Raw genomic sequence first — 26,421 nt, 5'->3', positions numbered from 1 at the left:
TTCAGGTATGTGGGATGACTTTTTCAAAGACAAAAAGGAGGTAGAGTGTCACATGTAAGAAACAGAGAGCCGGTCAATTTGATTGTACTACAGAATACAAGAAGAGAATTTTGTCCAGTGAGGCTAAAAGATAATCTGGGTAGGGCTTTAAACACTAAACTAAAGAGTTCATATTTTATCTAAGAGGCAAGAGAAAACCACAGGAGTGGGTTGAATAGGGAAGTCACATGGTCAGATCTGTGCTTAAGGAAAATTACTTTGGCAGCAATGTGTAGGATGAACTGGAATGAGGAGAGACTTGAGACAGGGAGAACATTATGAGGCTATTACAAAAAATCTAAGAGAGAGATGATGAGGACTTGAACTAAGGTGGTAGTTGTGTGAAGGGAGACAAGGGGTCTGATGTGAAAGATGCTGTAAAGTTAGAAAGGGCAAGAATTGGCAACTGATTGGATAGATGGGGAGTGAGGGAAAATGAAGAGTCTGGAATAATGTCAAGTTTGTATTCCTGAGAAACTGGAAGGATGTTGGTACTTTCAACAGAAATAGAGAAGTTTGGAAGAGGTGAGAATTTAGAGGAAAAGATACTTAGTTCAGTTTTAGACATGTTAACCTTAATATATTTCTGGAATATCCAGTTTGAAATGTCTAAAAGACATTTAATTGGTAGGGTAGAAATGAAGCTTGGGGGAAGAGACTAAAATCTATAAATCTATATAAAAACTATAAATCTGGGAATCATAAGCATAGACATAGGTTAAACTCATAGAACTTGATGCAATTACCAAGAGAAAAAGAGTGTAGAAGAGAAAAGGAAAAGAGCCTAAGATAGAATCTAAAAGAGAAAAAGCAGTTGAAAAATATCATCAGTGACTTTTCCTAAGACCATCCATTTTTACTCTACTATCTCTTGAATGTGGAGATACAGAGGAAAAAATGAAATGACAGCTGGGCCTTACGGAATATATATTTTAATGAAGTTATACTATATATATATATGTATATAATCAATGAGTATAATGTAAAATTCTTTGAGGAAAAAAATTTGCAACTGGAAGGATCAAGGAAGGCTTCCAGGAGAAAGATATAGATGAGCTAAGACTTCATGGAAGTTAAGTAGCAAAGATAAGGAAAGAATGCATTCCAAGAGTAGGGGAAATGATTTGTGGGAAGGCACAGAGGCTAGAGGTGAACTACAAACTTCAAGAAAGAGCTAGTTGTACAGTTTGACTAAAATGGACCTTTTTTTGGTACAAAAAAATAATAGCCCATATCCCAGTTCATATGCTTCATAAAATCTCATTTTCATAAATTCATATTTGTTTTACTTAAGCCAGGGTATACACTTGTATAGAATGAATCGTAAGGAGTTTTACAGATGTCATGATGCCATCTATATTAGAGAATAGTTCTCTCAGTTTAGAATCAAAAGTACTAGATCTGGAGTTGAAGGTCCTGGATTCAAATCTCAGTTCTTTGGACAAAATAAGGCTGCCTGCTTCCCCACTATTATTTCACAATAAATCCAAGAGAAATTAGGAGGCATATACATAAATATACTTAGCTATGTGTATATAGAAATATGCACATATACACACAAAGGAAACTAACTTGTCCTTACTTTCCAGGGAATAAGGTAGTTTACTGAGAAAACCTGAGAGAATATATTAAGAAACTAAAGATAATTAATAATGTCAGTTAAATAGGTAGAGATACAAAAGAGCTCCACCTACATTATCGGTATTTCTATCCAGTACTAAAACTGGTCAGAAACTATAGTTCAGGGGCAGCTAGGTAGCACAATGGATAGAGCACCGACCCTCAAAGTCAGAAGGACCTGAGTTCAAATTCAACCTTAGATACTTAAGGTTTACCTAGCTGTTTGACCTAATGCAAGTCACTTAACCCCACTGCCTTGCAAAAAAAAAAAACAAGTTAAAAAACCCTAGAAATTACAGTTTGTCCTTTTGTTCTTGAAGGTGCCAATAGGAGTTATGAGATTTCTTAACACATTGGATTATGGGATTCTATCTCTGCCATTCTGGTCCTGAAAATGCCCTCCCAAGGGAAGGATGAGATGGGAATGCTTTCTAGTTCTGATAGGTCAGCCTACAAAATCAATTGAATCAACAGCAGGATAGTTGGTTAGACATTCCTATATTTCAATTTAATAAGTATTTTTTAAACACTTCCTATGGGCAAGTCATAAATAAAATGACAAACCCCTGGACAGATGGATTTATAAGTGAAATCTATTGAACTCTTAAAAAGAATTTAATTCCTGTGCTACACAAATTATTCTCAAAAATAGAGACAATGAACTCTATCAAACCCCTTTTAAGAGATAAATTGTTCCTGATATGCAAACAAGGAAGCAACAGAGCAGAGAAAGATAACTAAAAACCAATTTCAATACCAAATACTAATGTAAAAAATATAAATATAATTCTTTTTTTGTCATCTGTAAAATGAGGGAGTTGAACTTAATAACTTCTATGATCCTTTCCAGCTATAAATCTAGGACTCCATGACCCTTGCTGGGAAACTACAGCTACATAGCCAGAGAATAATTTACTATGACCAAATTGGATTTAAACCAGGGATGTAAGAACAGTCCCAGTTAAGGGAAAAATGAACATAATCATTTAAAGTACAGATAACAAAAAAACCAAAACAAACAAACCAATATTTCAATAACTGCAGGAAAAGCCTTAAAAAAATATATACAGAACTCATTTGTTAAAAAACCTAAATAGCATTTGCATGGAAAGGTCACATTTCTATTGAGTGCTTTTTTTAAGAGGGAGGAAATAATAAGAGAAAATACATTTTAAATGCATGAGATATTTAGGAACTAATCTACCAAGACACTCATGTAATATAGCTACAGCTACAGAGATTATATAAAAATGGGGAAAACAAATGATGATAGAATAGTTACTGCTTGGGTTGGGTCATTACACCATAACACAAATGCTGAAACTAAGTTAATATATAATTGGTGTTAGGTTAATCACATTGCCAAAGGAATACTTTATATAACTAGAAAAATAATATAATTCATTTAGAGGAGCAAAATTTCTAAAATCTCAAAGGGAAATGAGAAAAATACCAACAAAGTAGGCTGGGGTTATTAGATTTCAAACCACAATACATCAAATATTATCCAAATAAATACTTCCAATTTCAAGTAGTCATTAAGTAAGAAACAGAAGCAATCAAAAACAGTAGAATGGAGTGGATAAACCAAAAAATATGTTATCAGAGGAAGAGTTCCCTTTTAGAGGAAAAATTGCAGGAAAAATCAGATTTATCTCTTTGGCAGAAATCAAATTTAGACTAACATCTTTTACCATGTGTAATTTAAGCTTGCAATAAGTTCAAAATGAATATATAAACTGAATATAAATGGTCAATTATTTAAAAAATTTAATTAAAAATAAGTATAAGTACCTTTCATAACTATGACTAGAGGGAGGGTAGATGATGCTGAATTCTTAGCCAAACAAGAGAAAGAAAGGAAATAATAAAAGACAGATCAGACAATTTCAGCTACAAAAACTAAAAGACTTTTGCATAAATAAAATCAATAAAATTAGAACAAAAAGAGAAACTGTTAAAGTGGGGGAAATTATATTAAATATGATTGTTAAAATTTGATGTCCAAGATATTTAAGAAACAGCACAGAACCAAGAACCATTTCCAGTAGCCAGACAATATGAACAAATAGGTTTCAAATAATTGCAAACTAGAAATTGATCACTTGAAAACATAGTCCATAAGCATTATTAGTTAAGAGAAATGCAAATTAAAATAATACTTGGGATGTATCATGTCCTTCAAATTAACAAAGATGGCAAAAAGTAGGAAATCAATGATGGAGAAACTGTGGTATAACAGGTTCACTAATAAACTGTTGGTGGAACTGAAAATAGTCCAATCATTCCTTATATCAATTTGGAATTAAGAAAGAAAAGTGATTAAACCATCAACTATAGTCACTGATATGGAAATCTCTGCTAGCCATATATCCCAAGGAAGACAAAAGGAAAGGTCTAATTATATACCAAAATAGTCTTAGCTATTCTTTTTGTGGTAGCCAAGGAAGAAAGGGAAGGATAGGAGGGAGAGAGGGATGGGATGAAGGGAGGGAGGGAGGGAGAAAGGGAAGAAGTGCGGGAAGGAAGAGGAGAGGAAAAAGTGACTGTTGACTAGAGAATGGCTGAAAAAATTACAGTATATGAATACAATGGCATACTATTATGCAACAAAAAATGATTAATATAAGGAATACAGGGAAACATGAGAAGATTTGTATGAATTGGCTCTGAAACTTACTATCTGTGTGACCTTAGGCAAGTCACTTAAATTTTTAGAAGTTCATTTTTCTTCATCTAAAAAAATGAGGGAGTTGAATTAGATAGTGTCTGAGTTCCCTTCCAGCTCTGAATCAATGCTTCTATCATACCAAGAGAAATATGCAGAACCGAAAGAACAATTTGTGCAACAGGGTAAATGAAAAGGTCACTAAAAGAAAGTTAAACTCTAACTTGAAAATATAACAGAATTCATTAAGAACAGATAATATAATTTAGAACCTTTGTCCAGGTGAACACCAGCTCAAAAATTGTTGTATTATTCTCTTCATAACCAGGGAAGGTCCAAAAAGGAGCAAAAGAAAGAATAAAGGCATTTTTTTTTCTCTAGTGAAAATTGTGTTCCAAAGACAAAGGTATTAATAAAACTTTTTTTCACATGCAACTAAATCATTCATATGAACTAATTGCCCATGATCCAGTAATCCATTTCCTGGGTCTGTATCCTGAAAAGATCAAAGACACACAGTAAGTGCCATAGGTACCAAAATATTTATAGTAGTACTATAATATATTATATTGTATAATATATTATTAAATCATATAATAATATAATCTAGCAATTATAATTTATAATAATATAGTAGGAAAAATCTAGAAACAAAAATAGGAACTCAACAATTAAGACAATGGGAAGGGGAAAGGAAGAAGCATTTATTTAGCACCAGCTACGTGACAATCACTGTTATACAGTTTACAAATATCATCTCATTTAATCTTAATTGAATGGTTGAGCATATATTTTATGAGACTGTAACAGAATATTATTGTGCCATTAAAAAACATGAAAAATATAAAGGAACGTAGGAAGACTTGTATAAAATAATTCAGAACAAAATAGAATCAGAGGAAATAAAATATAGACAATAACTGCAATATCTCAGATAAAAAAATGTTAAAAAGTATTTAAACTTAGATTAAAGACAAAGACCAATATTAGTCACAGAGGTTAGATTATGAAATATATCTCCCTTTGCTCAGAATGAAATGGGTGAGTTTGGGGAGGGAAAGAGTACTACAGAATGTTGCATATATTAACAGAAACAGTTGCTATTCTCTATTGGTTTTGCTTAAATATTTTAATTCATGACAAAGAATTTTAGAATGGTCAGAGAGGAGGGGGAGGAAGGGGAAATATGAACACAGTGTTTTGTTTTGTTCTTTTTAGTTTTTGCAAGGCAATGGAGTTAAGTGGCTTGCCCAAGGCCACACGGCTAGGTAATTATTAAGTGTCTGAGGTCGGATTTGAACTCAGGTACTCCTGACTCCCGGGCCAGTGCTCTATCCACTGCGCCACCTAGCTACCCCCTGGCAGATATGAATACAATGGCATACTATTATTGTATTGTATACATATGCCATATGCTGCATGACCTTGGCCACATTATTTAACGCTACTGCATCACCCAGCAGAAAAGAAAAAGAAAAAAACCCTTTAAAGAATCCCTTTGGGGGCTGCTAGGTGGTGTAGTGGATAAAGCACGGGCCCGGGAGTCAGGAGTACCTGGGTTCAAATGTGGCCTCAGACACTTAATTACCAAGCCGGGTGGCCTTGGGCAAGCCACTTAACCCCATTTGCCCTGCAAAAAAACAAAACAAAACAAAAAAAAAACCTTGGGGTCTGGAATTAGGTCCAAATCTGACCTCAGACACTTACTAGCTATGTGATCCCAGGAAAGACACTCAATCCTGTTTACCTCAGTTTCCTTTTCTGTAAAATTAGTGGGAGAAGAAAATGGCAACCACCCCAGGACTTTTGCCAAAAAGAACCAAAGTGGGATCAAAAAGAATCTGACATGAGGGGCAACAACTCAACAACAAAAGCTATAGTCCTGATTTAAATCCTATAATCCTCTTTCACTTGGAAAATTTAGTACTTTATTTGTGGTTTGATTTGTATACAGTCCAAATGAAACCCTGATTCAATAATGTATATGAATTTCCAACAGAGACTGCTTTTAAGTTGAAATTCTTAGGAAGTAACATAAAGACAGCAAAGGAGAAGAGGTCTATGTCTGAAACTCAGAGTCTCCAAGGAAATCCACTTTGTTTTCTAAGAGATAAACATCAGCCCTAATAGCTGGCCAGTTCCTGTTAAACACTGCATTCCAAAGCTGACTTTTGGAGCCTTTGCCCACTGGCAGACTGGCTCATACCCAGACAGAAATGCTGACTCATCCTTCACAGAGATATCACCTATACCCGCTGCAGGTATTATAGCATCAATAATAAACATTTGCATTTAATGAATCACCATCATAAATGAAAGGGGAAATGCTGATCCGTTTGGGCAATGCAAAAAGTATTAAAGTAACCTGAAAAAGAATTGAATCCTATATGTGATCTTCTACAGATAAAGGGGAAAAAAAGAGACTTTAGCCCTAATAATAATAATAATTCATATTTTTATAGGAGAGCACATATTTGTGCCCTTTAAGTGTTTCAGAGTGCCCTAATCATAGCCCCTCCAAATTGTGACTGCAGTCTCATATTATTTCTTTTTACAGGTGAGGAATCTGAGGTTCTTTGTCTTTCCCACAGTCAAACAGCTAGTTTCTCACACAAGATTTGAACTCCAATCTATGTCCAGCATACTACCACCCCATTGCAATCAATCACTCAAAACTTAATAAATATTAATTAAACACCTAGTTAATTAAACCCTATGCCAGGTACTGGATGGGGATACAAGTACAAAAAAAATGAAAAAAATCTCCATTCTACATGAGTTTACATGACTCAATAAAGGCTGTTGCCCACAGCAAATTTTTGGTTAGTTAACTAAGGCTCCATTTTGGACTAGACAATGGAATTTCTTTTCTCACTCAAGGGTCATATTTCTCAAGTACCTCTCTCTCCAAGAGGCTTGTGCAACTTGGCATTAGTCCATGGGCACAGGCATTGATGGCATATGAGCCTGAGAATGTACCTGGTTACTAGATGTCTCTGCTCCTCCTCCATGAGAGCTAAGAGAAGTCTGGATTGCCATAAGGTATGGTTTTCACAGGTGATTTCACTTTGAACTACCCTCTGAAAAGGAGTTCTTCCTAAAGGTGCCAGTCTGATGAGAGGTAGCCTAGGTTACCTCTGGGTAACTGTGTTAGAACAATGTGTCATTCATTTAATCATCTGAGTTAAATGCTGGAAGCTTAGGTGTGTGCACCCAAAGAATTTATTTTTATTTTTTAAGGCAAACATTCATTAATTATGCAATCACTAAGGATGCAGTTTTTATTCATTGAACTAAAAAAACCTAAACCTTAAAGTTAATTTTAAATAGACAATTAAATTTTATTTGGGGATAGGTAGATGGTACAGTGGATAGAATGTCAGGCCTGGAGTCAGGAAGACTCATCTTTCAGTGTTTAAATCTGACCTCAGATATTTACTGTGTGACCCTGGCCAAGTCACTTCACCTTGTTTTCTTCAATTTCTTCATTTGTAAAATGAACTGGAGAAAGAAATAACAAACCACTCCAGTATCCTTGCCAAGAAAATTCCAAATGAGGTCATAAAGAATGGAAAATGACTAGATAGCAACAACAACAAATATTACTTACAAATATAAGTGGGTTTGCCTGGATATAACTGTCCATATGTGTTGGCTAGAAGTGATACTTAGTTTAGATAAGATATATGCCCTCCTGGAGCATTCAGTCTTTTAGTGAAAAGATATATACTTAGATAATTATAAAAATAATAATTATTATAGCAATAATCATAGCTACCATGTATTTTCACAGTGCTTTGCATATCATCTCATTTGAACTATAATATAAAAATAATATATAATTAATACATAGGAAAGATTAAAAGCAATGTGTTATGGAAATTACAAGGGGAAAGATCATTACTCACTTAGAGATAAAGGGTTGTCAAAGAGGGGTTCCTAGAGGTAGCTTGGTCTGTAGGTGCTATGACTTTTCCCCCTCATATTAGAGATGAATTTAGGAGGTCTTTCTGAGTCCTACCAGTTCCTAGGGTCTTCGTCTCTGAAGCTACCTTCCTTCTCTTCTACATTTATCTTGCATGTTGTCTTTCCTATTAGAATGTAAGCTCATTGGGGCAGCTAGGTGGCACAGTAGATAGAGCACTGGCCCTGGAGTCAGGAGTACCTGAGTTCAAATCCAGCCTCAGACACTTAATAATTACCTCGCTGTGTGGCCTTGGGCAAGCCACTTAACCCCATTGCCTTGCAAAAACTAAACCTAAAAAAAAAAAGAAGAAGAAGAAGAATGTAAGCTCATTGAGAGCCAGGACTGTTTGCTTTTTCTCTTTATCTCCAACATTTAGCACATACCTAAAATAGTAAATATTTAATGTATGTTTACTGATTTTCTAATTGTTTGTCCACACTATGTCACTTGGACATTCATCCCCTACTTTTCTCTTCTTCAAACTGAAATTTTAGAGCACTACCTGAAGTTCTATGCCTCTGCTCAAACATCAGTCCTGGCTGCCTCCCTATTTCCTAGAAGAGAAAGTACATGCTTGATGTTTAGGACCCTCCACCATGAGGCTCTAGTCTCCATTTCCAGTCATATTTCAAACTTTCCTCCTTTACATACTTTATATTTCAACTAGATTAGATTCACCAAACTCATTTTTCCCTCTCCTCACTTCTCTCCATATTGGTTCACAGGCTATTCCCCCAAGCCTGAAGCACACTTCCTCTTCAGTTCTACCTGTTGAAAGTTATCTCTTAACAGTATATCTCTTCTGAACTCCCAATGGAAGGATCTTTTCCTCAAATTTCCTCTTGTACCACATCTAATTTCTCCTTTTCTCCTTCTATCATATTCATTTGTATACATTTGTACCTCTCCTTTCATTAGATTATAATCTATGATACAACCCCAACTCCTTGAAGAGTACCTCAAGATAGCAAGTGCTTTTAAAAAAAATGCTGTTGTATTAAACTGAATTACATTAAATATGTAATCTATGTTGGTGGAAAAGCTGTGACCTATATGGCAAGTCTATTGAACATTTATTAAGTACCTACCATGTGCAACTCACTGCTAACTTCTCGAGGTTCAAAATTGAATTAAAATAGTCTTGAGGGGTGGCTAGGTGGCGTAGTGGATAGAGCACCGGCCCTGGAGTCAGGAGTACCTGAGTTCAAATCTGGCCTCAGACACTTAATAATTACCTAGCTGTGTGGCCTTCGGCAAGTCACTTAACCCCATTTGCCTTGCAAAATTCTAAAAAAAAAAAAAAAACAGTCTTGACCTTCATTACAGGCATGAAGTGAGAAGGAGAAAGAATGACAAACATCACCATGATACATTGCATTACATGGTTCATGCATTAGAGAGTACAAGCGACATGTTATATGAAATCTGAAAAGGAAGACCATTGCTGAACAGTTAATACATCCTGAAGGAGGTAATATTTGCTTCTGTTTTAATGGATAGGAATGTTCATTTGAAGAGAGCAAGGTAACCATTCCACAAATGAGGAGCTGCAGGGACAAAGATACAAAGCTAAGAAATAGGGCAGAGGGAGCAGCTAAGTGAATAGAGCACTGGCCCTGGAGTTGGAAGAACCTGACCTCAGACACTTAATAATTATCTAACTGTGTGACCTTGGGCAAATCACTTAACCCCATTGTCTTGCAAAAACCAAGAAAGAAAGAAGGAAGGAAGGAAGGAAGGAAGGAAGGAAGGAAGGAAGGAAGGAAGGAAGAAAGAAAGAAAGAAAGGAAGAAAGAAAGAAAGAAAGAAAGAAAGAAAGAAAGAAAGAAAGAAAGAAAGAAAGAAAGAAAGAAAGAAAGAAAGAAAGAAAGAAAGAAAGAAATAGGGCAGAGTCTATCAGAGAGTGAAGAAAAACCTTAAACTTTGTCTCAACTAACATTGGACCTCAGCTGATTTAATGGACTACTTATAAAGAGTCAATTTATATGAGATGTGGCCAGATAAAGAAGGTGAAGGTCCAATTTTAGAGTCAAGAAGAACTAGATTCACACTGTGTGACCCTGGGACTAGGGAGGGATCCAGGACTGGTTTTTGAAGGGTTAAGTAACTTAACTCCTCAATATTCCAAGAAATTCTGTTACTTATTGACCTGTATCAGTGAAGGCAACTCCCTACAAAAAAAGAAATTCAAAGGTCTAGACCAAATGATGCTGATGCTGATTAGAAAAATACTACTATAATAAAGTTCTAGGATGAGACAATGTGAATTGTGCAAAGAAAACCTTTTTCATTATTTAAGATGGTAATGTAAGTAACATGTCCTAACTTCCTAATTATGATTATTTTCTATTCTGAGGAGGTCCTCATTACATGGTAGAACCTTGTTTATCAGCTAACATCAGCCAAGCTGGTATAAATTATACCAAGCTCTGAGGAAGATTCCAGGAATCTAAAGTCACTCCTGATTCTCATTCTAGCATAGCACAGAAAGCTCAGCTTACCTTACGGGCTATTTGGGCAATTGTCCCATTGCCTCTGGGAAATTTAAACCTGCCTCATCTTCATTCTTGGCAAAAACCATTAGTTAAATTAATTTTCTCCAGTGTTGGAGCTCGAAAGAATGTCTGTTATCATAGTTCCTAAGGTCACTCCTAAGTACATTCATTCCCATTCCTTCCCCAAATTTGATGAAACATTTATTGGGAAAAGAAGTAAAGTGTGTATATGTGTGTGTGTGTGTGTGTGTGTGTGTGTGTGTGTGTGTGTGTATCAAACATTCATAGAATCATGTTTTGTAGCAACAAAAAATGATAGGAACAAAGTGAATGTCCATTAATTTTGAAAGGGATAAAAAATTGCAGATTGTGAATGTAATGGAAAATAATTGCACTCTAAGAAATGAAAAATATGAGGCAGTCATAGAAATTCAGGAAGACCTAAATGAACTGATACAAAGTCAAGTAAGAACCAGGAAAAAAGTATACACAATGGCAATAATTATGTAAATAAAAACAAAACAAAAAGGCAACTGAAATCAAATTAAATGCACTGACCAATATTAAATCCAGAGATCAGATGACTATGGATACTAAATTTAGCAGATGTGGATGAAGTTGTATTGGCAAATTTTGCTGTACTGTTTTTTGGTGTTGATGTTGTTACAAAAGGAAGGTTTAGTGGGGAGTGTGGTATAGGGGAAAATGATGTTAAAATACAGGCATTAATTAAAAATGTTTCAAGAACTTTTTATAAAAGGAGAGATGAAACAGAGAAGAACATGAAAAATATGGTTAACCCATTAATTTTTCTAATTGAAACTCAAAGGCATCCAGTAAAAATACTTATGGAGCTTCCAAGATGTCACCGTCTGAAGTTTGAGCAGGCATGCCAGTACCCACACACATTCCACACCTCCAGTAGCATAAGCAACACTGATAAATTCAAGGCATCCACAATGAGGGATGACTTTGGGGGAATGGTTGTCCAAAAGAGTGAGACGTGCATGGTAAGATAGTGCTGGCCAAACTCGCCACCGATCACAACCTTCTCCTGCTGACCAAGAATGACAAATAAAGTCCAAATGGGGAAGTTAAGCCAACAAGAAGATTCCTGCACCATTAATTAATTTTCAGTGACTCAGAGCTGGGGATGAAGTGATGATGACAATGCAATGACAATATGTTGCTATTCCTACAGTCCCTAAAAGAAAGGTTTACTTTGCCACTTCAGCCAGAGATCACAGCATAACATTTTTTCTTAAACCCGGCCCAAGCTGTGTCTTGCTCTCTACCAGCTGTCCACAAGTTTCTAAACATTAGCTGCCCTAAACACTGACAGCCAGTGGTGTCTGTTTACAACTTTAATAGCAGTGATTTTTCCTTTTCATTCATTCCCATCCTTTCACCCTCCTCCTTGATCTCCCAGATAACACTCACCGACACAGGCATTCAGAAACCAAGGTCAAGATGGAGAAAGAACTTTTTTCTACCTGCTGCCCAAAATAGCCGAAACCTTACCTGTGTGAGCAGGAACTAGGGCTGTTGCTCCAGTCACTGGGGAAGGCAGGTTCACTCAGTCGCTGTTTTCCTTTTTGCAGTTTCCCTCTGTCCCTGGGGTTGGGTGCTGCTGCTGCTGCCGCCGCCGCCGCCGCCGCCGCTGCTGCTTCAGACGTCTGCCGCCTCCGAACCCTTTGCTGACTTCAGAAACCTCTGGGTTATTGCAGCTCCTTGTGGGGAAAGGTGGCGAGCTATGGCATGCACATCAGGTTGTTGGAATCCCTCCAGCCAGTGCCACAGAGCAAGCTACCGGTCCCAGAACTCTCTGTGGGAAAGAGAAGCAGGATGAGGACCCAGTGAGCTCCCTGATTCTCTAGCTCTCTAGCTCTTGTTTATCTCTGGGCAAACAATTCCCCCCAGACAACCCTTCCCCCATGTACACACACACACACACACACACACACACACACACACACACACACACACAGCAAGCCCCCCCCCAGACAACCCACCCCACACATATACATACTGAGCAGTTCCAGATAACTCTTTCTTAGGCACATTACACACACATACACACACGCACATACCCCACTCTACTTAAGGAAATTTGACTGAGAACAGAGATGTGAAGTAACATTAGACTTTCATCTGACAGCAAGATCAGGGAAGCAGAGCAATGAACTGGCCAAGTGGACTGAGGGATAGGCAGTCACCAGGCACCAGTGGTGCCTGCTCCCACAAGGGTGTTTTTTTAAAAAAAAAAACACAAAAACGTGGTTTGTCTTAGGGCAGATGGCCCAGCTGAATGGACCACTGGTCTCAGCTGAGCAGCCTCCTGTTTATTTTGAGGCTTTGGTCACCAAGGAAACAGCAGGTCATAGCTCAGAAAAGCTTCTCTGAAATCGGCAAATCACAGGATGAAAGAGAGCTAGCTGTTTTCTTTTCTCTTTCAGATCTATCATCTGGTCAGTACACACGTGTGTGTAGGTGTCCTTCCGTCTGTCTGTCTGCTTGCTAAATCTCAAGGGAAATGGGATAATAGTAAGCAAACAACCACCCCCCCCTTCTCCACCCAGATGGGCAAAAGAAAAGGTGGGGTCAGGTCTGAGAGTTTCAATCATCCCTTACCTGAAACTTCAAATGAATTATCACAGAAATCCTAGATTTGTCCAATGATCAGCATGTCAGAAAAAAGTGGGAGCCTGTCCAGCAAGTGCCCACATAGCAATATTGGCCTTCCTAGAGCCCATCTGAATAGAAGGGCATGTGTGGGAGGCTGCCTGTACCAGAATAAGCCATTGACAGGAAGGTGAGAGAAGAGACCATGATGAAAGACACTGGTTGAGGAGGTAGTCTTGGAAAGGCTAAATGGAAATGTGGTTAGCAGTTTTCTGTAATTAAGGGAGGTTCTCTCCTCCTCAGAGAAATCTAAGGCCTGCTGTATGTATCTTTTATTTGTATTGGCTTGTTAGCTATTCCCTGCATGCAACACACCATCTCTCCCTTTCTATGTCTTTGCATTAGTGATTCCCGCATGACTGTAGCACACTATTTCCTCTCCTCTAATTGAAGAATCCCTAGCTTTCTTCAAAGTGAAACTCGAGTATCAGCTCTTCCTAGAAGAAGTCTTTTAAACATCTACCTTTTCCTTCCAATTAATAACATTCTCTTCCCCTTTGCATAAGACAAGATTTCCTTACTGGGGAATATATTAAATCCCCCAGGAAAATGTTAAGTTCCTTGAGGATAGGAATTGTTTCAAATTTTGGTCTTTATTATCTCCACAGCTTCACAGACATGATGATGATGTTTGTGATGATGATTTTTGTCCTCTGCTCTCAAAAAAGACCATAACATCAGGATAACTAGAGATGGACCTGGATATGAGGTAATCAAGGTTAAGTGACTTGCCTAAGGTTACACAGCTGGTAAGTGTCAAGTGTCTGAGGTTGGATTCGAACTCCCATCCTCCTGACTCCTGGGCCAGTGCTCTATCCACTGCACCATCTAACTGCCACTTGACACTTACTTGCTGTGTGACCTTGGGCAAGTCACTTAATCCTGATTGCCTAACATCCTGATTCTTATCCGGCCACTGGACCCAGATGGCTCTGGAGGAGGAAGTGAGGCTGCTGACTTAGTACAGCACCCCCTCACTCAAATCCAAGTCATATGCTTGTCATGGCATCACCTCCCTAGTACCATGGTCCTCTTTTCTTTGGGGGGGGGAAGGTGGCAGCTCATAGATATAGTACTTTGTGTATAGTAGGGGTTTTATAAATGCTTTTAGCAACTAATTATAGGAGTGCATGTGTCTGCCCAGTCAGCTATCCTATTTCTGATTCATTCAAGTTATAGACTGACCTGTCAGAACTAGAAAGCATTTCCAACCCATCCTTGACTCATGTGGGCAGCTGTCAGGACCAGAGTAGCTTTAGGGAGAAACTTATCATCCTATATGAAGGATTCTCAGAATTCTTCATGGCACATGAAAAGAGATATTACCTTTTCAAATTTAAGAAAGAAGGCTGAGTCCTTTTTATTAGTGCTGGAAGGCTCAAAGATTCTAAGGATAAGCTAACAGCATCAGACTCACCTGAAAAAGGGAATCCCATTATAACAGAGCTAGGCTTTATCAAACTGAACTCTCATTCAGTTGCTGCTTCTACATTTCACAAGATCTGGAAAATGAAGGGGTAGAACTAGATGATAATAGATACTCATAATAATTATCTTGGGCAATGAAAGTCCATCTGATTCATCTCAGAGAGACTCCATTGTTTTTGTTTAATTTTCTTATGCTCACATTTTTATATTCCACATGAGATAGAAACTCCAATGATATTTCATAAAATATTTGAGTTCAAAGATACCTTAAAAACAACCCAATCTTATAGGAAAACTCCCTTTTACAACCAAGGAAAACTGAGGCCCAGACAAGTGAAGAAGCTTGTCCAGGGTCACACAGCTACCATGTAATATGGAGTCAGAATAGAAACTTCTGTTTTTTTTTCATTTCCCAGCTTTTGTTTTGTAAAAATGATACCATTGCCTAACCATTCTAGATAAGAATTTTGTTATCCAGTTGTTTCAGTCATATCCTCATTTTGGGTTTTCTTGGCAGGGATAATGGAGTGATTTTTACTGTTCCTCCTCCACTTATTTTACAGATGAGGAAACTGAGACAAACAGGGTTAAATGACTTGCTCAGATTTATATAACTATTAAGTGTCTAAGGCCAGATTTGACCTCAGAAAGATGTCTTCCTGACTCCAGGCCCAGCACTCTATCCACTGTACCACTATCTGCCCAATAATAGAATTTACTATATCACTTTTATTATGTTCAATATGCCACAAAAGACAGCATAGATTAGAAGGTAAAAATTTAATGTTGGAGCCAGGAAGACCTGTCTTTAGGTCCTACCTTTGATCCCTACTGGCTATCACTTCACTTCCCTTCTCAGCATCTCAAACAGTTAATACTCTATAAGTTGCAGAGAAGTGCTGACCTAATTTGGTACAAGTATTCCCTTATACCAATGAAATCACATAGGTATGTGGCGATACTAGCCCAGAACCCAATACAGAAATGTAGACACCTGTCAAGACAATAGGAAGGGGGCTGGATTCTTGTTTGTATGACCAGTATTCAGAAGCATCACTTTATGAACTGGATTCAAACTGCAGTGAAGACTCAGCAGATAAGATCACAGATTTACATCTAGAAGGAATCTTGGAAGTCCAACCCACTCCTTTTACAAAAGAGAAGAGTAAAGTCAAAGAAGTAAATGATTTACCCAAGGTCATATCAGGTCATCAACATTACAGCTTGTGATCAAACTTAAGTCTGTTAATTCTGAGTTTAACATTCTTTTTGTGATATACTATATGGATCATTGAAATAGTAAATAAAAAGGGGAAGCTAGGTGGCATAGTAGATAAAGCACTGGCCTTGGAGTCAGGAGTACCTGGGTTCAAATCCGGTCTCAGACACTTAATAATTACCTAGCTGTGTGGCCTTGGGCAAGCCACTTAACCCCATTGCCTTGTAAAAATCTTAAAAAAAAGAAAGAGTAAATAAAAGATGATTAGTGAGTTATTAAAATGAAAAATTATTCCATTTTGATGCTCTTTATTCTCCACTTTTATTTCAACCCAAGTTCATATAGATAGATAGATATAGATATAGTTATAGATTTAGATAGATAGATATATAGACATATATTTGTGTGTGTATATTTTTTAAATGATGGAGATCAAAGAAGTACCTTCACGAATAATAGCTTGGATCTACTGAGTAACTAAAATCAGAATGAAAATCCTCCTCTGACATACTACTGTAACAGTATTCACTTTAGAGAAGAATTTGGTTTGCTCCAGGTTCATCTGTGACAAGCAGTTGGGACTTCAGGAAATATCAAAAATGACCTCTTTCATAAAGTCAGCATATATCCCTTAGAGAATGTTATAGTGAAACATCAGTAGACCAATACTTGCAGTAACTGCTTTTCAAGTATCTGGTCCAAAAATACTAAAGATCTACTTGGAACACATAAACTTCAGATTGCCTCACAGTGCATCCAGACCTGAGGATATTTGCAAGTAATTAAAAATTACTTGAGTTTTCCCCCAAGTTATCTCTAAGCAAATCAGAGAAGGAGAGAAAAGAATATGCTTTTGAAAAAATCAAAAGGCCTTCATTTTTTCCCTCTTACACAAAATGACTCTGGGGTTAATTTTCCAGAACCTCAAGAAAGGTGGAAGTAAAGTGCTATTTTGGGTTATTCTGTGGTCATGGCATCTGAAAACCTGTTCTAGAAATATCTCTTTCTCTCTGAGCCATCATGAAAAGCTAAGCACTGGGTTGAGTGGAGTTTAACAGGGAAATCTTTTTCATTTCTCTAATCCACAATTCCTCCCATTATTTGTTTATTCTTCCCTTTCTTCAGTCCTCTCTTTTTGTTCTAGACCTTCTAAGATTAACCTGGCTTCTGGTCCTTGACCCCAGAGACTGACTTTTTTGCATTTGCCTTAATTTTCTCTTTTTCTGTTGACATGTAAGCAGTTAGCTGGGAATACAAACCAGACATTCGGAATTTTCTTAATAAAATAATTTGGGCTTATTCTTGTGTAACACATTTACATGCATATTAGACAGACCTTTAATTTCATCTTCAAGCTCCCATGAGCCACACAGGCAAACAAATCCCAGACATACAAGTCAAAATGAAAAACCAGGTGCTTGATCCCTTCTCAAAGAACCCACCTTACATAGGTTATTTATACACAGATTCATATATAGCATTAACTGAAGCAAACATGATGATATTCTAAAAGTCAGTCATATGACTAAGAGGAGTGGATAGTCTCTGAAGATAATGTATACTGCCCTAAGATGATATGACAACTGTGAAAATAATATGATCGGCAATCTGTTTGCCTACTGCAAGACCAATTGTTATTGGCTCACAATGCAAAGGCTCCCTGGTGGCAAGTAAACCTGACAAATATTTAATTCTTCAGGTTCAAAGGATCATAGAAAATGCGATGAGTGTTTTAACCTTCAAAAAAGGTTCCACGGGGGCAGCAAGGTACAGTAGATAGAGCACCAGCCCTGGGATCAGGACCTGAGTTCAAATCTGGACTCAAACTCAATTACTTAGCTGTGTGACCTTGGGCAAGTCACTTAATGCCATTGCCTTGCAAACCACCCCTCCAAGAAAGAAAGAAAGAAAGAAAGAAAGAGAGAGAGAGAGAGAGAGAGAGAGAGAGAGAGGAAGGAAGGAAGGAAGGAAGGAAGGAAGGAAGGAAGGAAGAAAGAAAGAAAGAAAGAAAGAAAGAAAGAAAGAAAGAAAGAAAGAAAGAAAGAAAGAAAGAAAGAAAGAAAGGTGCCATAGAGAATAATATGTGTGAGAGAGACGAAGTAGAACTGCTTGTACTTTCTGGTTTAAGGAGATGCTGCTAACATGCATTCTATCTATCTATAACACAAGAAGTAGAAATGAGACTTTCAGAAATTATCAGATTACCAGCAGTATATAGGAATACCTCAATTTTGATGTAATGGGCAAATATTGCTAAAGAAAAACCCAAAACTTTTACAGCTCATGATTTGGGTTTTGCCTTTTGAATGGAAGTTTCAAAGAGACAGGGTTGGATTTGACTTAAGGAAAAATATCCTAGTAATTAAAGCTATCCAAAAGCAAAATTGCCTGTCTGGGAAGATGGTGGATTTCCCAATAATGGAGGTCTTCAAGCAGAAGTTGAATGATCATTTGTTAGATATATTGTAGAAGGGATTGTTGTTCAGGTAGGAGTTAGAATGAATAGCCTCTGAACTTCCTTCTAACTCTGAGATTCTATGATTCTGTAAACCTTTAAGACCAGTTTCTGGTCACTTTCCCAATCCTATAAACCACTCTACAAGGGAGGGTTGCCAGCTTTGGTCTTACCTCAGGCAACAGGGGCAAAGACACTGTGGACACATCTATGGTGCCAGCCAGCAAACACAGAGCCCCATCACTAATGATGTGTGTGTGGCCAGTGGCGCCTAAGGCTCACCCCCAAGCAAAGTTTAAGAAAAGACCACCTTAGTTATTAGCAAGTAAATAAACAGATAGACAGATTTCCTTTGGTAAGGAAGATGCACTCTGCACACATTCTGCTGCTTCCATGTCCGGTAATGTTCCTGGGCAGTGGTTGTACCCAACTACAGAGAAGCTCTAGGATACTTCCTGAGCCTTGGATGCGTGACCCAGGATGGGTGACCACCTTGTGGAGATCTTTGGGAATGCAGTTCTCAGAAGAGGCTGGGGAAAATTATCTCAGGAATTTCAAAGTATTTTTTTAAGACCTATAATTTAGGCTGTTTGTTTTGTATAATCAGGAAGCAGGAAACATCAGTGGTAAGTCCTGGATAAGTAAATACTGAATGGAAAGGGGGAATGAAGCTTCATAAAACCTAGAAATGTAAGGACCTTTAATAAGTCATCCAGTCCGACCTCCCTAAACCATTCAGGGCAAATGTCTGTCAATAAATTAAAAAGCATTTGTCAACTGTCTACCCCAATGTTAGGTGAGAATGTTGACATGAAAGTCCTATGCTTATAATTTTCCCTAGAGAAAGAGTACTAACTAATATATATGAGAAATTATGAGAAAACCACTAAGCACCCAACTATATAGTCTTACTCTTGGGGCAGTAGGATTTCAGAAAAGACAGAAGACAGTATGTGCTGGAGGAAATGTAGAAGACTTAATGGGGAGGTGGGGTTAAATACATACAAATGGGACTAAGGGACTAGGAAGGTGCCTTTGGCATACATGGAAATGGAGGGTGATACGAAAAATTGGGAAAGCATGATCAGGAAGGTAGGAGTGAGAGTGATAGGTGAGAGAGACTGAGTAGATTTGCCTGTTCCTTTTGGTTTTAAATTTTAATCAGAGTAGGAAACTCCATTTACAGAAGGAAATGGGCCTTTATCTATGATTTTTAATCTTAGAGAATAATCTGGGAACCCAGGCTTGCCTCCATTGATTTGCCCCCATGGTTTTGCTATTAGCCCATGTCAGTAGTAAGACTTGAATCAAGGTCCCTCTGACTAGAAGAACATCCTCTTTTTACTGTGCCACACTTCCCTTCTTTAATGACACCTCTCTCTCTGGTTGTTTTTCTTAATTTCAAGATTTTCAGGGATGAAAATTCTTTTTTTTTTAATTTTAGTAAGGTTTTATTTATTTTGAGTTTTACAACCCCCCCCCCATCTTGCTTCCCTCCCCCCACCCCCACAGAAGGCAGTTTGTTAGTCTTTACATTGTTTACATGGTGCATTAATCTAAGCTGAATGTTATGAGAGAGAAATCATATCCTTAAAGAAGAAACATATAGTATGAGATATAGCAGAATTACATAATAAGATAACATTTTTTAAAAATTAAAGGTAATAGTCTTTGGTCTTTGTTCAAACTCCATAATTCTTTCTCAGGATACAAATGGCATTCTCCATCAAAGATATCCCAACAGGGATGAAAATTCAATAATTTCTTGCAATAACCTGTTCTAGCCTTCAGGAATCATACTTATGAGTCATCTTTCTCTTGTATTAAACTGATTAATAACCTCTCCCTCATATGGTATAAAGTGGGGAGGGGGAGAGGAAAGAGGAAGGTACTCTGGGACAATTCTAGATGGCAAAGTAGTTATATTCAGAGCCACAAGTACCCTGTGCCCATTAGGGTTTTGACAGTCAATAGTCAACATGGAAATCCCTTGTCCAAAGCTTGAAGAAAGTCCCATTCAACAGGAACCATACAAGAGGCTATCTAATAAAATAACCCCTTGAATAGAATCCAGCTTGTGAAGGATTTAATGGGCACTCAGAATGAATTGTTCCATTTTCTTTATCAGAGCTAGAACCATTTTCTCTCCTTTTGAGAAAAAAGAGCAACATGGTACCCTGAAGGAATATAAGTCCTAGAGTGAGCTAGGTTCAAATCCTGACTCTTTCACTTACTAGTTGTGTGTCTTTGAATAAGTTATTTAATTTCTTTAAATAGGGCTAAGATCTATAGTACTTTAACTCATGTATTTGTTGTGCAGTTCAAATGAGATCATAGAATCAAAAACGTGTATCTGGCAAAGACTTTGGAGGTCAAGTAATTCAGCTCCCTCATGTTACAGATAAGGAACCTGAGATTCAGAGGGGTTGATATGAACTAAGGCCTTGCAGGGAAGAAGCATCAAAGGTAAGATTAGTGTTTTAATTCCAGAGACAATATTCTTTTCATTGAGCCCAATATATGTACAATACTTTTTAAACCTTCTGGTGCCCTGTAAAGATGTTAATATTTTTAAAATTAAAGAATTGAAGCCTTCTCTAAAGCATCCTCATAGAAACCTTGGCTAGTTCACATATTAATAGGCACAAATACATATGAAACGATGGATATGCAGAAATGTTTCTCTGCCATGTCGATAAACCCCTCCCACAGCTCTGAGCAATTCTCCCCAATAGACTATCTCAGTCAAAGAAAGACCTCTTTAGAGCAAATAAAGAGAAATAGATTTTCCGGGTCATGCAGGTGGGAGGTGGGTGAGGGGAGGTTATATGTATCCATTCACTCTCTTTTGTCCAGACGCTAAGGAGACAAATGACAGCATTTTATTTATTCCTCATTTCCTGCAGGGCTTTTTAAGAGCAGGCACTATCTCCCCTGTAATGGGATTGAGTTTAATGATTTCCTCGGAAATGGCTTCTCCTACATAAGCAAAGGTAATTCAATTGGCAGGAAGAACCTCCCCCTTCAGGAATCATAGCTCTTAGCTACAGGCCCTTCTGAGAGCAGATGAGTCTCGGGATGTGAGAATCAAGAAGCCAAGGTCTTTCATTGTCCATTCTTCCCATCTGCCTAGGATTATGTACAAATTTAATAGGATGGGAGTAAAGGGCTGGCTGGCCACAAGCACAGGGATGAAGGAGGGAAGGAAAGAGGGTGGATTTTGGAAACCTTTATATTGCTCTCTGCTGAGAAAAGAATTGAGAAAGGTTGGACTTCAGAAATCCCAGCTCCTCAGGGGGGTCATATACTCACCTCCTTCCTCTGTCTCTGACGTACTTTCAAGGTCCGCTTCTGTATCAAACTCTGAGCAATCAAGAACTAGCCTCCAAGCAGCAAGAGGAAGGGAGTCACCACTCACAATCAGGAGGAGGGAGTTTCCTTAAATAAAGAAAGACTGCTGAGGTCAAGGACTGAGTGGTCCACTTGCCCTCTCTCACACACAGGTTCCTGCTCTAACTGTAAATAGGGCTCGTGAGGAAAACTACTTAGAGCTCCCAGGAGGAATGCTGAGTGTAATACCACACCCCGACCCAATATCTGATGGAGTTCCTGGGTGGGGGGGCAGTCCAGCTGAGCTAATTGTAAAGGCCACAGTGGTGCGGCCCTGACAAAGTGTGGATGACGTCAGGGAGCCCACTGAGGACGCCGAAGGACAAGCTCTTGGGTATTTGTTTTTCCCCTTCATGTGATCTTATTTTTGGAGTAGACAGAAGAGCTATTTGGGGGCTGGAAATCAGCCAGATGAAAGGACAAGCATCTTATGAAGGCTGCCTCCCTTTCCCTTTCCGCATTATTTCAGGTTCCCAGTCTGGAAAGCCTCCACTCTAGTCCTCTCTGTTGCCTCATTGTGGCAAGGAGGTAATCCCAGTTATGGCAGGTGAAGAACTAATTCTGGTAAACTGAACTAGGTTAGAAAGGTTTTTAGGATGAATTTGTATGTGTGCTGTTTAAAGACTGACCAGACATTCATACATAGAGAGAAAGAAAGAAGGGAGGGAGGGAGAGAGAGAGAGAGAGAGAGAGAGAGAAAGGAAGAAGAGAGGGAGGGAGAGAAGAAAGAAGAGGAGGGAGGGAGGGAGAGAGGAAAAAAGAAGAGAAGGAGGGAGGGAGGAAGAAAGAAGGGGAAAAGGCATTTCTTATTTGATTTCTGGGTACAGTGCTCAGCTAGGGATGTAAAAACAAGCATATATGGGGATATAAAATAGAGTCCCTGCCCTCAAGGAGATTGCATTCTAATGGGGAAAACAACACATAAAAGGAAGTGAAGGGAATGGAGAGGAAAAGTAATCAAGTTGGAGCCCAGTAGTTAGTAAAGAGCTGGAAAAGTCCAAAGAGTGAGTCTTATAAAGAATGACCTAAGCCTTAGCTGCAGCTCCTCAAGAAATGCAGGGATCTAGAAAGGAGCAATGATAGGTTGACTATAGGAGGAAGAACTTTCAAATCTCAGTAACCCTTGAAATCAGGTTAGAATCTGTCAGTGGAGGCAGGAATCTTATTGATGAAACTATGTGTAGACAGCCTTCCTGGGTGAAAGGCAGAATTAAAGAATTTTAGAGATGTCTGAGATCTTGATGGTAATCTAGCCCAACTCAGATCCTGTCTCCAATAATTTTCACTACAATATGTCCATTAAGTGATCATCCAACTTTTAAGGGCAGACCAGACCGTCAGTGAGAAGGGAGTCTATTACCTATAAATTAGTCTATTCTGCTCTGGGATAAATCTAATTACTGGGAAATCCTAATTTTAATGTGTGGTTTTAAACCTAGAAAAGAATCTTCATTCACCATAGTACTTTTAAGGCATTCTTCTAAAGAAGGAATCTTAATTTATCATTATTTTATACCAATGTATTTTTTCACCTTACTTAACCCATTTTCACAAACAGAATTCAATGCGATAGTAAAAACAAATGAAATCAAAAGGCCTTCACACTCACTCAGCATAGAAGCAAGTGGATAGAAACCATGGACCCTGCTGAAAATTATATTCATCCCACCATTATTCCCTTTACCCATTGGCAGAAGCACACTGAAAGCTTCTACTATGTTTTGAATTAAGAAAAGACTCAGACTACCAACAAATTGCTCCAATCCTGAGGCCACTAGGTAGAATGGCAGATGGACCAGGAATCCAGCCTCAGACACTTACTAGCTGTGTGATCCTGGACGAATCACTGAACTTTTGTCTGCCTCAATTTTCTCAACTGTAAAATGGGAATAATATTTAGATCTTATGTAAACATATACCTAGTTTATTTTGAGGAGGATCAAAGGAGAGGTCAGCAGTCTGACTTCTTCCTAGTCCCTGAATTTGTTTGATAGAATTCATGATGATGATGATGATGATGACAATGATAATAATAATAATAAACATTTCTATAGCACTTGCTATATGACATACTGTACTAAGCACTTTACAAAAATTATCACTGAGAAGTTAAACAAAATCAGTTGATTTTTCACCTATTCTTCTTTCCTTAATATGAATTGGAAGTATTTAAAACCTCTGTTGAGAAGCTGAATATGTTATAATTATGATGACATATCTTGCCTCCTTCCTTGTGTTGAAAATATGAAGGACTGTGGGTGTGTATTGCTTTGAACATCATTGAACATGGAGCTGTTTTTCTTTGTCACAAGGGAAGGCTTATGGTGGGGGTGGGGTCAGAAGAAGATATCTGGAAATGTGGTATGGAAAAACAAAAGGCGTTAATAATTTTTTTAACCCATGGTTGAATCAGGACTGTGATTTTAATGCTACAATTCTTCCCCTAAATTAAATTTTTAACTGAGCTAAAAAAGAAGAGGAAGAAATTAGAATACTTTTCTATCCTCCCCATCTAGTCGGTGATTCTATATTCAAGATGAATTATCAATGAGATCCATTAGCCCTGGCGTTTATTTCCTAAAAGGAAGTCACTCTGCAAATTTATACACAGGAGGGGCTGGTCAGGACCCAACTCAGCTCTCAGCAGAAACTGAATTGCTTATTCCTTTCTCCAAGAGAAACCAAGAAGAATGTTTTCAACAGCTTGTCAAATACTGGCCCCTGCAGTCAGCCAGGCTGTATTACCCAAGACAATCTATTCCCCAGAAAAGGATGCTAAGCAATACTTCAAGGGCATCTGTAAAGTACCATGAAGGCCTTAAAAAATTGAATTTAGTATATGGGAAGCAGAATAATAATGAGAAATCTTGTCAAGAGGAAATTGTTTTTGGAATAGGCTTTTTGCCCTTGAGCTTCTTTGATATTCCAGTGAATTTGTGATTTTATCTATGTGGACCTTCAAAAAAAAAAACCCAAATACCTAAAACTCTTAACTCCATTGTATCAAACTCACTTGTTATTAACCTTTGTCTCACAGGAACATAGATTCAGATCTCTAAAGGATCTTAGAGCCCATTAAATTAAAATCTTTCATTTTTTAAATGAGGAAACTGAGGCAGGCAAAGATTAAAAGAATTCCCCAGAGTCACAAAGCTAGTAAAATGTCTGAGGCTCTCTCTAAGTATTGACTCTAAGCCCAGAACTCTATCCCCTATGCTATAGCCTCCTCAGTGGAATAGACTGAAACCCCCTATTATTTAATTCTATGATACTTTCATTCTTATCCCCCATCAAATGTTTTATCAGGAGGTCATTCAACATATAAGGGGATCCTCCTCTATCTATACATTCAATAGTTAGATCTCACTCTTATTAGATGACTGGATAGCCACCTTTCCTGGACAAAATTGTATATTGGTGCTAGAAGAATATTTATGTTAAGAAGACAGATTTTTTTAATTCAAGGAGAAGGCTAAAGGTCATCAAAAGAACTACTTTTCTCTGAAGGTGATTAAATATGGTTTATGTTGGTAAACATGGTGTAATTTGAGGACCACCAAGTCACCTGCTCAGAAATATCTCCTTCATACCAGATCCTAGTTATTCTATTTGGTCTAACATTCTCATCATTAGAGTAATTTAAAGTACCAATGTCTCCAGAAAACCACTAGTAAAATAGGCACAGACTGCCTCAAAATACTTTCCTACTTTCTTTTAAACAATATAGCATAATAAAAAAGATGATTATACTTGAAACTATAAATTTATTTTTGAACAACTTGCTATTCCTTTTAAATATATAATAAAGTTATCAGATAGATTTCTTTTTTTCCCTTCTCTCTCCCTGCCCTAGAGATGGCTACCATTAGACAAACAGTATATATAGTGTGTGCTTTGTGTTCATGTGTATATATAATATATGTACATTTAATATATATATGTACATAATTATTTAAAATTATTCTATATAGACCTCTATCAATTTTTATCTGGATGTAATTAACCTCTTTCTTCATATTTCCTTTATAATTATTTTGGATAGTTTTAAGTCAAAATGACTTGTTCTGTAAAAGTCATTCTTAAAATAATTTTACTGTTATTATGTACAATGTTCTCTTGGTTTTGCTCATTTCACTCTTCATTATTTCATGTAATTCTTTCCATGTTTTTCTACAATCATTGAGCTCATCATTTCTTATTGCACATTTCTTATATCACAATCATATGCCACAATGTGTTTGGGAGTAGGAGGTATCTTAGAAAATCCAAATAGGAAAGGGGAACCACTAAGCTGTACATAAAAATTCCTGCAGGCCACTTATTGCTATATGTTATAAACCACATGTTAACATGTTTTATTGTGTTTTATTTATTTTGTTAAATACTTTCAATTCTATTTTAATCTTCTTCCTACAATAAAGGGAGCATTATAAGTGGCATATATGTTTGACACCTCCT

The 26,421-nt window shown here is 37.6% G+C and overlaps 1 protein-coding gene across 4 annotated transcripts in view; it reads right to left on the bottom strand.

The window, feature by feature from the left end:
- FGF1 (fibroblast growth factor 1) overlaps window positions 1-22,261 on the bottom strand; it is a 150,329-nt gene extending 128,068 nt beyond the window's left edge. The window contains exons 1-2 of one of the 4 annotated variants that reach the window (XM_074212718.1): window positions 21,886-22,261; window positions 12,311-12,614 (exon numbers count right to left, since the gene is read on the bottom strand). The gene's annotated coding sequence lies outside the window, so the exon portion shown is untranslated. Of the gene's footprint in view, window positions 1-12,310; window positions 12,615-12,879; window positions 12,997-14,888; window positions 14,912-21,885 lie in introns of those variants that run through there. The other 3 variants (XM_074212714.1, XM_074212716.1, XM_074212715.1) reach the window with 3 other exon arrangements.
- Window positions 22,262-26,421: the final 4,160 nt, after the last annotated feature.

The sequence above is a fragment of the Macrotis lagotis genome, chromosome 1 (genome assembly GCF_037893015.1).
Source record: "Macrotis lagotis isolate mMagLag1 chromosome 1, bilby.v1.9.chrom.fasta, whole genome shotgun sequence".
Classification (NCBI taxonomy): domain Eukaryota; kingdom Metazoa; phylum Chordata; class Mammalia; order Peramelemorphia; family Peramelidae; genus Macrotis; species Macrotis lagotis.
Note: the sequence above shows the minus strand (reverse complement) of the source record. Positions and strands in the feature narration are given on the sequence as shown.